This window comes from Pinus tabuliformis, chromosome 4_1 (assembly GCF_031772625.1).
Source record: "Pinus tabuliformis cultivar Carrire ecotype Pingquan chromosome 4_1, CPIR1, whole genome shotgun sequence".
NCBI lineage: Eukaryota > Viridiplantae > Streptophyta > Pinopsida > Pinales > Pinaceae > Pinus > Pinus tabuliformis.
The window spans coordinates 689,136,584-689,149,826 of NC_142303.1; positions in this window are offsets into that span (position 1 = coordinate 689,136,584).

A 13,243-nucleotide genomic window follows, 5' to 3' on the forward strand; every position below is an offset into this window, starting at 1 on the left:
ATTATAAGATATGGTCGGATTCATTTCTTCTTTATCTAAGTTTTTTTCTTGGATTATATCCTCTTCTTTTGACATTTCTTGTTCCTTTTCTTCCTCCTCTTCACAATCTAGGTAGAATAATTTCTTCTCAGCACACTTACGACCTTTAGTGTATTTGCTATCACAACTGTAACAAAGCCCTTTTGCTTATTTTTCTTCCAAATGTTGTGATGTCAACCTTGTATGTTGTGGAAGGCTAGGGACAACAACACTTCCATATTTATAGTTGTGAGTGGTAGGCTTCCTGGTTGCCATAATTTTTCTTTCCATTTTTCTTGCTAACTTGAATGCCTTCTCCAATGAATCAGGTTGCCAAAGGCGAACCTCATGTTGGATATTATACTTTAAAGTTCCTATGAACACATCAATCCTATGCTCCTCTAGAATACCTTTTACCCTTATGTTCAATTTTTGGAAGTCCTTAATGTGCTCCATCATTGAACCCTTTTGTTTGAGATTTATCAATTGGCTAAAAAAGTTGTTGCTTTTTGTATCCTCATAATGTGCTACCATTTCTTCCTTAAAAATTGCCCAAGTGACAATTTTTTTACGAGAGCAAAGCCATCGATACCATACAAACTGATTTGGTTCCAAATATAAAGTTGCAATACGTACCTTTTGTGTGTTTTGCACATTATGGAGATCGAAAAATTGCTCCCTCTGTAGCATCCATGTTCCGGGATCCTTGCCATCAAACTTCCTCATATCAATTTTTGGAACATGGCGGGTCTTCAATCCAACATTAGAGTCTATGAAATCATGATTAACATTTCTTTTGTTCTCATCATGAGTTTCCTTTACTAGCCTTTCGCCATTAGTAACCATTTCATGCAGCAACTTATTCAAATTTATCTTTAATTCTTCCATCTTAGCATCCATGCTGTTCATCTTAGCTTCCATGCCATCCATCTTAGCTTCCATGCCATCCATATTAACTTGCACGCCATTCATATTAGCTTCCACGCCATTCATCTTGGTTTCAGTTACCTTTTGTGAGAGTGAAATTTGTTGTACTTGGTCTTGTAATTTTGATATATCATGTTGCGTTTCTTCCTCTTCTTCACGAGTCATGCTAGAACTTTTAGGTTGCTTACTAAGTGTTTCCATTTTCTTTCTTTGTGGCATCAATTAAAGCTAATAATTCTTCACTATTCCCTTTGAATTCCTTCAAACTAATTTTTCAAACCAATCTTATGAAAAAAAAAAAAAAAAACTACACACTTTTTTTTTTTTTTACTTTGTAAGAGCTCGATATTGAATCTGCTATATCTCTGTAACTATAGATCTTGAATAATTGAAATTGCGTCCTAAAATGTCCCTTTGAGTTCTCTTTCTAACCCTACAAGTCTGATCAAGATTGGATTCTCTAAGGAATAGTTATGCCAAATCTCCCACGGTGACCTGATTATAGACTAGTTCAGTAGATCGAACTTGTACGAAGTGCCACATGTCACTGTTTCGACCTTAGTATCTGCAACTGATATAGAGAAAATTACTGGCCATCCTCTTTCCGAAACTTCTTACGAAATTTCAATCTGATGCTCAGAACAAAAGTTATGATGATGTTCCCCAGGTCACCTGTTTGGAATGTAATTCGGGAGTATGCAAAAACTCTAACTTCCTCAAATCATATCTCTAAAAATATAGTGAGACAAGCTCTAAAATTTGGATTTGAAGTTCAGAACGATTTCATCTCAAATGGGTTTTTGCTTTAGCTTTTGAAATGTCACAGAAAAAATCTTATAGCGACAATTCCACGATGACCTGTTTGGAGCAATGAAACCCTAGAATCCAAAGCTCTGATACCAAATGTTATGAAACCAGATCACAAAAAGATAGAAAAGAAAGATAAACACCTTAGAATTCAGTCTATTCGAGGGGGCAACCTGCTTTACATTACACAAATGAATAATTCTTGGATGATACAAATGACAAGACCTCCTTTCCATATATAGGAGTCTAAGGGGTCATAACATACTCAGAGCTGACATAACAATAATGATGTAAGGGCACAATAATAACAATAGTGGGTTTCTATGGGGAACATTACTAACAATATGGGGACTACATTTGCACAACAATATAATAAGGGGTTACACTAGTAGTATAGGGACCTAACACCATGTTATGGCATCAAAGGCTTGGAGATATTGGAGAGAAAGGCCTTTGAATACTTCATGGTAAATGTATGGTAGAAGGTATGACTAATAGCTCTTTGGATTTTAATTTTTGTGAAAATTGTGTATATAGGAAGAAGAATCAAGTGAGTTTCCCCTATGGTGGTAAGAGGGTGAAAATTATATTAGAGCTTGTGCACAGTGATGTGTTTGGACCTCTGAAGGTTCCATCATTAGGTAACTCTATATACTATGTATCATTTATAGATGACTTCTCAAGGAATACATGGATATATTTCCTTAAGAAGAAATCTGAAGTCTTTGATAGGTTTAAAGAATTTAAGGCTCTGGTGGAAAGCTAGATAGAGAAGAAGATAAAGGTGCTGAGCACATATAATGGTGGAGAGTTTTGCAAGAAGGAATTTGAAGAATTTTGTAAGAAGTGTGGTATAGCACGACATAAGACTACTCCATACACACTTGAGAAAAATGGAGTTGCAGAAAGAATGAACAAGACATTGATGGAAAGGGTAAGAAACATGCTTAGTGTTGCTGGGTTAGGACAAGAATTCTGGGCACAAGCAGTGGAGACTACATGTTACATGGTCAATGGATCACCTTCATCAGTGTTGGAGGAAAATACTCCACAAGAGGTATGGACTGGTAATAAACCCTCTCTTTCACATCTGAGGGTATTTGGATGTGATGCATATGTACATGTTCCAAAGGAGAAAAGAACAAATTTGGATATTAAATCTGAAATGTGCATCTGTATTGGGTATAAGGATGGTTTAAAGGGTTATAAACTTTGGAACCTAGTGACAAGGAAGGTTGTGTATAGCTGAGATGTGGTGTTCAGAGAGGTAAAAGATGTTATTAAACATGAAGTCCAACCAACGGAACCTAGGAAGATAGTGTTTGAGCTAAAGGAGGAAGAATCAGACTCTACAACAGAAGAGGAATCAGAAGATGAACATCCACAAACTCCGGTTGTGAGAAGATCAGTTCGAGAAAGAAGGCAACCAGAAAGGTATAGTCCATCTGATTTCTGTTCAATTTTTTCTTTATCTGTTGCTGATGATGATCCCATAACTGTGAAGGAAGCAGTAGATTCAGAGGATGGAAAACTGTGGAAAGAGGCCATGGTAGATGAAATGGCATCTTTGCACAAAAATGAGGCTTGGGATCTGATGGAGTTACCGGCTAGAAGGAAACCCATTGGCAACATATGGGTGTTCAAAAAGAAGACAAATGCATAAAGAAAGGTGGAGAAATACAAAGCTCAGTTGGTAGAAAAAGGTTATTCCTAGATGTCAGGAATTGATTTTGGTGATATTTTTTCTCCTGTTGCCAACGTAGCTTCTATTAGATTACTTTTATTTGTTGTTGTTGCTTTTGATTTTGAGGTAGAATAGATGGATGTGAAGACAACATTTCTTCATGGGAATCTGGAAGAAGAGATCTACATGAAGTAACATGAAGGCTTTGCCTTGAAGGGTAAGAAAGAACTAGTATGCAAGTTAAATAAGTCTTTGTATGGGTTAAAACAATCACCAAGGATGTGATATTAGAAATTTCATACATTTATAGAGGGACTTGGCTTCACCAGAAGCAAAGCAGATCACTGTGGATATTTTAAATTAATTGTTGACCATGTTATTTATCTGGTCTTGTATGTGGATGATATGTTGTTATTTGGAAATGACAAAGAAATTATCTGGGATTTGAAGACCCAATTGTCCTCCAAATTCAACATGAAAGATCTTGGTGCTACAAACCATATTTTGGGCTTGGAAATTAAAAGAGATCAAGCAAAGAGGAAGCTCTGGTTAAACCAGGGGAAGTCTGTCAAGACAATACTGTAGAGGTTTAATATGCAGGATAGTAAATCGGTGAAGGTTCCTATTCTTGTAAGTGTAAATTTATCTGCTGAACAGTGTCCCAAGACACAAGAAGAGGAAGAGGACATGTCATGTGTTCCATATGCAAGTGCAGTCAATAGCCTGATGTATGTGATGGTCTATACTAGACCAGACATTGCACATGCAGTGCGAGTATTGAGCAGGTTTATGTCAAAACTAGGGAAGGAACATTAGACAACAATGAAGCGGGTTTTTAGGTATTTTCGTGGCACTAGTGATTATGGTTTGTGCTTCCAAGGAAGACCAAGATTGGATGGAGTTTTGGATATTTGTGGCTTTGTTGATGCAGACTGGGCTGGAGATCTGGATCAGAGAAGATCTACAAGTGGGTATGTGTTTAACCTATTTGGAGGTGCAGTCAGTTGGATGAGTAAGAAACAATTTGTAGTGGCACTATCAACTACAGAGGTAGAATACATGGCAACCACTCATGCAATCAAGGAAGCAGTTTGGTTGCAGAGATTGTGTTCAAGTATGGGGTTAGTATAGGGAGCTATAAGGATAGAATGTGAAAGCCAAAGTGAAATTTTCTTGGCAAAGAACCTTGCTTACCATTCAAAGACAAAGCACATTGATGTTCAGTGTCATTTTGTGAGGGATATGATAGAAGACAAAAAGGTGTTGCTGGTAAAGGTGGACACTTTGAAGAATACTGCAGATGCATTGACAAAATCTGTGAACTATGAGAAGTTCTCTTGGTGTAGAGAAATGATGGGCATTACAGGGCTGGATAAATGACTAAGCTCTCTTGTCGAAAGAAAACAACAACTGGGAGAATTATTGTTCTAAGGCTTCTGCAATTAGTCTTCTATATAGTGTTTTTTTCTTCCGGGATTATCGCATCCATGATTATTTAAATCGACGTTTCGAGCCATCCACTGTGGATGATGAGCCACAGTGGATGGCTCGAAATTTCTATTTCAATAATCATGGATGCAATAATCCGAGAAGAATAAAACCCTACACACAAGTGGGAGAATGTTGGGTTGTGTTATATTCTTTGTAGGACTAGCTACCCTAGTTAATTGGGGGGTTAGAGGGGGGGCAGGGCCCTCCATTTGTTGCGCTGCCTACGTAGAGGGGGGGTCATAGGGGGTTTGAAGGTGGCAGTTGGACCCCCTCTACGGGGTTTGGAGCAGCACCCTGGGGAATTTTTTTTTTGGACCCTATATTAGGTGGCGGGACCTACTATGGTTTTGTGCATGGTTTTCGGACATGGTTTTGGGCACGATGGTTTTCGGTCCATGGTATTGGATGTTTCGACATGTATATATATGTATTGTAACATTGGAAGGAATACAATGAAAAATCAATCTGGTAGTCCCTGTTTTGGGATCGAGGGGAAAATCTTTGTGTATATTTGTTTTATGTGTTATGCTCTCGCTATTGTTTATTTTCTGTGTTTTGGAATTTGTATGCAGGCAATTTCTATATGGGGTTAAAACCTAAAATAAAGTATAATAAAGGAAAAATATGACCAAGGTCATGAGGCATGTATTCCAATAGGAATGGTGGGTAAAAAATCATAGTGGGGAAAACTTTGATCCTAGATGTGTCTCAAAGTTTACGTTGGTGAGACTTCATATGGTCACATTCAAAAATTAATTTATCCTCAACCGTGAGAAGTTAGACGGAAATCCATAGCTCATTGGAAAAGTCCTGGTGACCACTACAAGATGTTGTAATCCATTCATTTATTTTCCTTAAACCAATCCACCAGAAACTTGATTTTCTTTTGGGGCTTCTTATGGCCGTTTGACATTAATGATAACTTTCTTCTAACCGTATATCAATTGAATACAAAATATAATTTGAATGTTGATTAGCTTTTTGGAAGTTGAGAATGATTGATAATTAATCATGGGAATTATAATATTCGGGTTCATCTTGAAGGTTCTATATTGACATAGCCCTGGATTTTTTTCTGCGACATGAAGTTTTGTTTGTGTTAACTTTAAATGAGTTTTTGGGTATGATTATTGACTAAATCATGAAAGAACCTCACACTTCCACCTATGTGGCATGAGGTGGACATGATGAGCTCCGTATGGTCCGTGAAAAATCAATTATTAGCTTGTATATAGTTATGTCAACAACAATGTGTTGTTGATAACAAATTTTATAGTTTGAATGTGAATTTTCCACCATTGACACTAAACCATGCAGTGTGGAACCGAAGCCTGTGAACCTATTACTATAATTGTTATTTCATGTATGGATTCCAATTCCATAATTGATATAAATATGTTATGTGGATAAGTTAGGAGGTGTGTGGAAAGCTCTGGAATGCTGCAATAGGGTTCTGGATCATTATGGAATATTTTCCATGTTGCACAATATTGCTAGGTTTATTAAATTGTGAAGTGTAGTAGAGATTGGTTGTTGAATGAAACATGTATAATGGTATTTGGAAAAAAGAATTGGAAAAAGATGGAGAACATTTCCTTATTTTTAATATATTATATTAATAATATATTCAATCTCAGTGAGAGAGGTTACAAGCCACATTACACACCAAACTTGGTAGTGGACTCTCCAAATAAGTCAAATGTGAGAGTTTCAACTTACAAGTGAGAACAATAATTTTTAGTTCCCATCATATGAATCATTTTTTTAAATGAATAAAAAACCTATGGTATAAAATTTGTAGCACCATTGCTAAAAAAAAATATCCATTTTGTAGAATGTTCCCTTAAAGGGTTTTTATGTAGATCCGTTAATTTATTATATGCGTCCATATGCTCTTTTATGAGTTCTTGGAGTCAATATTTTCCCACATTGGAATACGAAAGAGGCATAGTGACCATGGCTTGCAAGTGGATGTTTGATGAGGCTTAAAAATCCCTGATGATAGACATTTTATGGCCATAAAATATTTTCACGTGGTAAGGGTCTATGAGAAAGTTACAGAGGTTTAAGATGCATTAACAGAATAGGTTCTAAGAAGGGGATCTAATTGACAGAAGTGATGAACTTGTTGAGTTGATCATGGGAAGCTTCCAGTGACAATGATTACAACAAAGGTAGTGTTTGTAGGATTTAATATGATAGTGGAAGTATTTGCAAGTTGATAGTGTTGTGATAGCATGATTGGACAAGTGATCATGGTAGTGGTTGTATATTGTAGTGATCAAGTGCAGTGGCTAAGTAGAATAATCTATTTTATTATCTTCAGGGTGTTTTGGTGGTGCATGGAGGAGATATAATACTCCTTCAGGTTGGTTCCTAATAGAATCTTCATTCTTCAGGGTTGCAGGGTGGTGCTAGGGCGGGGTGGTTTCTATACAACAAGTTGGTGATTATAGGGTGTTGGTGCATCCTTTTGGTTGGAGCTGATAAAATTAGGGGGTTGGTGCCTTCTTCCTATTTGTGCTAGATAATCTTAGAAGTTGGTGTTTCATGATGATGTGATATTCAAGATATATATTAAAAGCATTATGTGTTCTTTTCCCTTTTGGGTTTCCATGTAAAAATATCTTTTGTACTATGTATGATGTTATGCATTGTTGAATGGAGTTGTTAACTATTAAAGTTTACATGATATAATTAAAATGGTAAAAGGTGCTCAATACTAGTTCATCCCCCTCCCCTCTCATTATTGGTGAATATTCCAAAAATTATGAAGTGACCAATGGAATGTCCATGGAAGTTTACGTATCATCTATAGTATTCACCTCTATTCCAAAAATTGCATTTTTTTTTTTTTTCAATTACTGGATGAGAAAATGTATAGTCAATATCATTGTTGAAGAAATATGTAAGAACTCATAATTAGACATCTCCTACAAAATTATTAGGGTTCTAGATGAGTTCATGATGCAACCGAATTTTCTATTGGTAGAGGTCATGGAGTAGGTTCTTTTCTTCATCCGTGCATGCATAATAATCCTATAGGGATCTAGTTGGGAAGGTGATATCATGTAGATCTGAGGTAATGAGTGCCTTCCTATGAAACATCAAGTACTTCTACTATAAGTACATATTGTACATAGGGGAAGGATATATGCATCTATGTGGAGCCTCTACTAATAGTCCAAGCTAGATCTTCTAAAATTCCATCTTATCCACTAGTTTCTAGAGTTTAATAGTCTTCTTAACCTCTTTGTCCATTCCCTTCATCCATTGATATCATTTTTGTTTATGAATTTCCAATTGCTCAACCCATCTATCACTGTAGTTCCTAAAGAAATATTAATGTTCCCTACTGGGAATTAATTTTTCCTTGTAGGTAGCTAGTATTACATTCTACCTATCCTCTATAAATTTCTCCCATATATCTCAGAGGTTCCATTGGAATTCTTGATCTTCAATCACTATAGGAATTGTCTACATGAAAAGTTATAACATCTCAAGACATTTATGTTGTATTTGAATAGACATGTCTTGGGTTTATATCCTTACCATTGGAATAGGTTCCCATTTTTCTTTTGTAGTAAGGAAACCTATTTCCTAAGAAAGGAAGACTAACTTCTCAAAGGGCTTATCTCCCCTTAGTCCACTCCTTATTAGTTTTATTGAGGTCTAAATTCTTTTATTTTGATTTTCAAGAATTCTATTTCTTCTAGCAAGAGGGGTATACGAAAGCATAAAGGAAATAATACGGTTTTTTTTCTTCTTCTTCATAACCTTGAAGGTTTTCTTTAGTTTTTATTTGGTTTTACCCTCTTGTAATTTTGGTCGTGCTCTCGGTGTTGCAGTCCCTTCTATTTCCAGATGTTCCATATCAATTTCTAGAGTTAGAGTAAAATCTCTTTTGATGTTTCCTCTTCCTGATTCTTGTGTCAAGGAAAGTTTTTCAACTTGTTTTTCTCTTAATGGTTCTTGTGTTCAATAATAGTTTCAACTTCCATATTTTCCTCCAACTCTAGTTCCTCATAGCCCTATTCTTCCCCCATTACCTTTGTTGGATCTTTTGTCATAGTAGGGGTTTCTTCCTGAATAGTCCTTGCTAATTATTGTGTGATAACGAAGCTTCTTCCTCTTGTGTCACAACATATTCCTTTTTTCTTTCCAACACTACTTTTTATTGTCTAACAATGGGGGTTTCTTCATGTTCTTGTTGATTTGCAATAGCTAAGGTCGACTCTTTGGTGTATCTTTCCCTCTTCGTCCTAGGTGTTTCCACGTACATGTGCCTCTTTTTCATCTACCTTAGCCTCTTTGTTGGATAAATTCTCCCAATAATTTCAACCACCATCATGGTTGACTTCTTCTTGTTGTGGATTTGTAGCAGGTTTTTCTTCTACCATGGGATTTGCAACAAGGACCTATTCTTTTATAGGAGATGCAACAAGGTATTCCTCAACTACAATTTCAGGAGTCATATAAATTTCAGCATCAGGAGTTGCAATAGCATTAGCCCCCATAATTGTAGTAGTATCATCCTTCGTAGTTACAATGCACCTTAGTTCAAGTGGAATTGAAATAGGGCTTACTTTAGGTGGAATTGTAGTAGTTTCTTCATGTAGAGTTTTATTAATTACTTCTTTGACTAGTTCGCATCTTATGTTGCTCCATATGTTTCCTACCATATGTAGAGCATGTTCGTCTAGGATTTTTATGAGGCCATGATGTGAAAGTGTATCCCTAGGCTACTTGGACCTATGAACAAGAGTTGTCATGGTTTGAAGTGTTCTCTAAAGGAAGAAAGGAATGTTGATTAATGTGTCATGCCTTAAGCGGTCCAGTAGCCTTATGTTTCAAGTATACTACTTCATGATGACCCTCACATGTGAAATTCCTATGCACTACTGTGTCTGGATATCTTGAAGGATTTCATAGTGATTTCTAGTCAAATCTAGTTCCTTTTCTGACAAAACCCTCTCGAGGATCAAGAAATTGCTCCATGATATCTATTTTTTGTTTTCTTTTGAAATACCATCGCTCCCCAATTTGAGGTATCCTTATAATATCTTCCATGGTGTCTAAATTAAACTCCACTACCAACCCTCTTCCACATACCCATAATATTTAAAACCAAAGAGAAATCTAGCACTACATCATCATCATATCTTTGGAGGTTGTCAACATACTCAATCCTTTCCCCATTCTAGAAAATACCCCAAATGTGGTTATATGCTAACAAAAAAAACATCTTTGTGGGCTCGCTTTGATTTAGTGAGCCTCCCTTTTCTTCTCTCTATTCAAAGGTTAGATTTTATATGGGTACAAGGGGAAATGATTATTTTGGTGAGGAATCGGTAGTTTCGATTTTCAATTATGGAAAGGGAATAGTTATATGATAGCGAGATTATGTCATAGGTCTATGCATGCAATAATCAATGCATGAAAAAAAATCATTGGTTAGGTCATGTTATGTTGAATCATTTCCATTCAATATGTGCTAAAGAAACATACCTTCTAACTTACCATTAAAGGTCATGTTGATGGTGTTGGAAATCTGTCAACCAAGGGGTCTCCCCGATGTGTTTTCCTAATTAGACATCATACCATCTAGAGTAGGAGCCCCATCCTGAATATTGGCCCAGTTCCTATGTATTCTTATAGATTTTCCTTGGCTCTAACTGTCTGCAAGAGAGGAACACGTGGTACCTTCGGAAAGCATGGTGTGTCTAGTGAGTGTTTGGTTGTAGGTGTGTCAAAGTTATTCTATTATGGAGGGGAAGAGTAAAGTGAGCCTCTAAGAGAGAGGTAATAGTACCACCCAAGAAGAGACACACACAAACAATAGGATCCGTCTAACATCCAATGGAATAGTCCACAAAAGATGTAATGTTCATTACAACCAATCAATGAGAAATATCTATCTAGCATCCTACAGAATAGTCCAAAATGATGTGATAACAATAACAACCATTACAAGACATTCTCAATAATATCAGTACTAAAATAGCTGAAATAGTTTAACTACTTTAGCACAAATGAAAGAAAACATGAAATACAAACATCCATAGAATAGTCTTACAAATATTCATAATCCATGCATGAAGAATGTGTCGGACATGAAGGCTTCTGTTATTAAATAAATGTTCCAAGACACATGTATAAAATGAATATAACTAGCTCTAATAGTGGAGCGTTGGAGCCACTCATTGCCCCTTAAAAGAACTAGCTTGTCTCTTTAATGCCTTGTGGGAGAAGCTAAGGTGAAAAGTCCTTTACTCTTACAATGAGGGTGTATATATAACAATGGGGAAGTGATGATTCACCTTCCTTATGAATCTTCATCTACCCTCATGACTATTTGACTTCCTATGAATTTTCAACTTTACATGACTCTTCATATTCCATACATGTCCTTTGGACTTCCACTTTACAATACATTTTCGAAACATAATTTAAATCATTGACCACAATGGTGTGGCATGTGACAACTTATGACATGACACTACTAGCATAGACTTATTGATGATGTGGAAATGTCAAGCCAGTACTGCTACTGTGTGTTGCAGGTCTGCTTGATAATACTTTTCATTTCACTTCTGCATGGTTTAGTGATAAGGGATCTTCAATAATCACAAGTCTTGAGTGGTGATCACAAACTATCCTCCCCTTTCTTTCTCTTGATTGATAAAATTGCATACTCAACTACAAGAATTTATCTCAAAATGTTGCACTCCTTAATCTCCTTATTCATCGTCTCACCATGGCATGATAAGGTACTTGTTTATGCAATTCACTCATGACAAGACGACATTAGTCCGAAACACCCTAGCTAAAGATTGTGCATATTGATCCATTGACTGAATTGGAACCAGATGGTAAGCTGGAAGAGGCGCTCAATGACTTTGCAGTTGCGTATTTCAGGTAGTCAAGGGGAGACTTGAGCCTTGAGATTGCACAGTGCACAATTTAGGCTAGGCTGAGGGAGAAAACTGCACAATTCTAGAGATCAATGTGACAGGATGAGGGGATGAGCACTAGGTGAGCACACTACGCAATTCCAAGAGACAAGGGAGGTTGGGCCATTGCGTAGTTGCATAGTTCAGGAGCTCAAGGATGAAATTGAGTCTAAAGACTACGTAATGTGCAGTTAAGGCCAGGTTAAGAGGAGGAATTGCACAATTCTGGGAGTGAAGATCAGGGTTTGAGCACTGAAATTGCACAGTATAGTAGTCCTGGGAGGCAAGAACTACACATTGTGCAGTGATAAGAGACAAGGTGGGAAGATTTTCATAAAATGACTAAGTGTGGGATCTATTGTAACATACTTTATTTTTGATAAGTTAGTTGTTATTTTATAAAAGAGGGTATAAAAAAATAAATAAAAAATAGAAAATATGAAAAAATAGAAAAATAAAAAGAGATGAAATAGAACCCCATCAAAAGAAAGTCAAAAAGATTTGAATAAGTGTGCTTGTTTAAAGTGCCACTTCATGAAAAAATTCCATTTGTAATAATAAAGGTTTGTGTGCAGTTTGTTTTTATGCCACAACCTTTTCTTCTGATCTGAATCAAACTGTTTAATCTTGATCAAATCATTTAAATTTTTGTTCTAGACTAGAGAATAAATTCAACCAAACAGTTTAATCTTGGTTGAAAATTAGAAATTAGGTTAGATTAGGACAAATAAAAGGCCTAATATGCTTAAAAATTGGCCTAAAGTCATATAGATTAGGTTTAGAATAGTTGATTATATTATTAAGGGCCACTAGTCTAAATGCGCCCATGATTGTATTAATTCTTAATATTTTTAATTACCCCACTTAAGTGGTGATTATTTATTGTAAAGGGTTATATGTAAATTCTTTTTAAATCAAGCTCATATACAACAAAGATGTTTGTCAGTAAGTGTTAATGATCGAACCGAAATCAATAGTTATCGCCCTTCCCACCTAGATCAATGGTGGGGAAGCGCTTCGCACCCCCCATCTATGAAACGAGATAACGACGAGGAGAGGGGGTGAAAAAAGTGGTTTTTCTCGCATGGGCCCCCCCACCTACGTGTTTCCCTCTCAACACTTGGCACCCCCCCACTCTAAACTTCTTTCCACTACCCCGTGCCCCCCTCTGAAATCTGCTATTCTCACTCTCGCATCTTCTGATACCACCTCAACTCCAATCCTTTCGTGCCACCTTCGTCCAATCCTTCCATGCCACGTGCCCTCCATCTTTTTTCATAACCATTCCTGATAACCATTCCTGCTTTCTGTTGCTGAATAAATGCCTTATCCATTGCCGAATAAATGCTTTCCTGTTCCACTG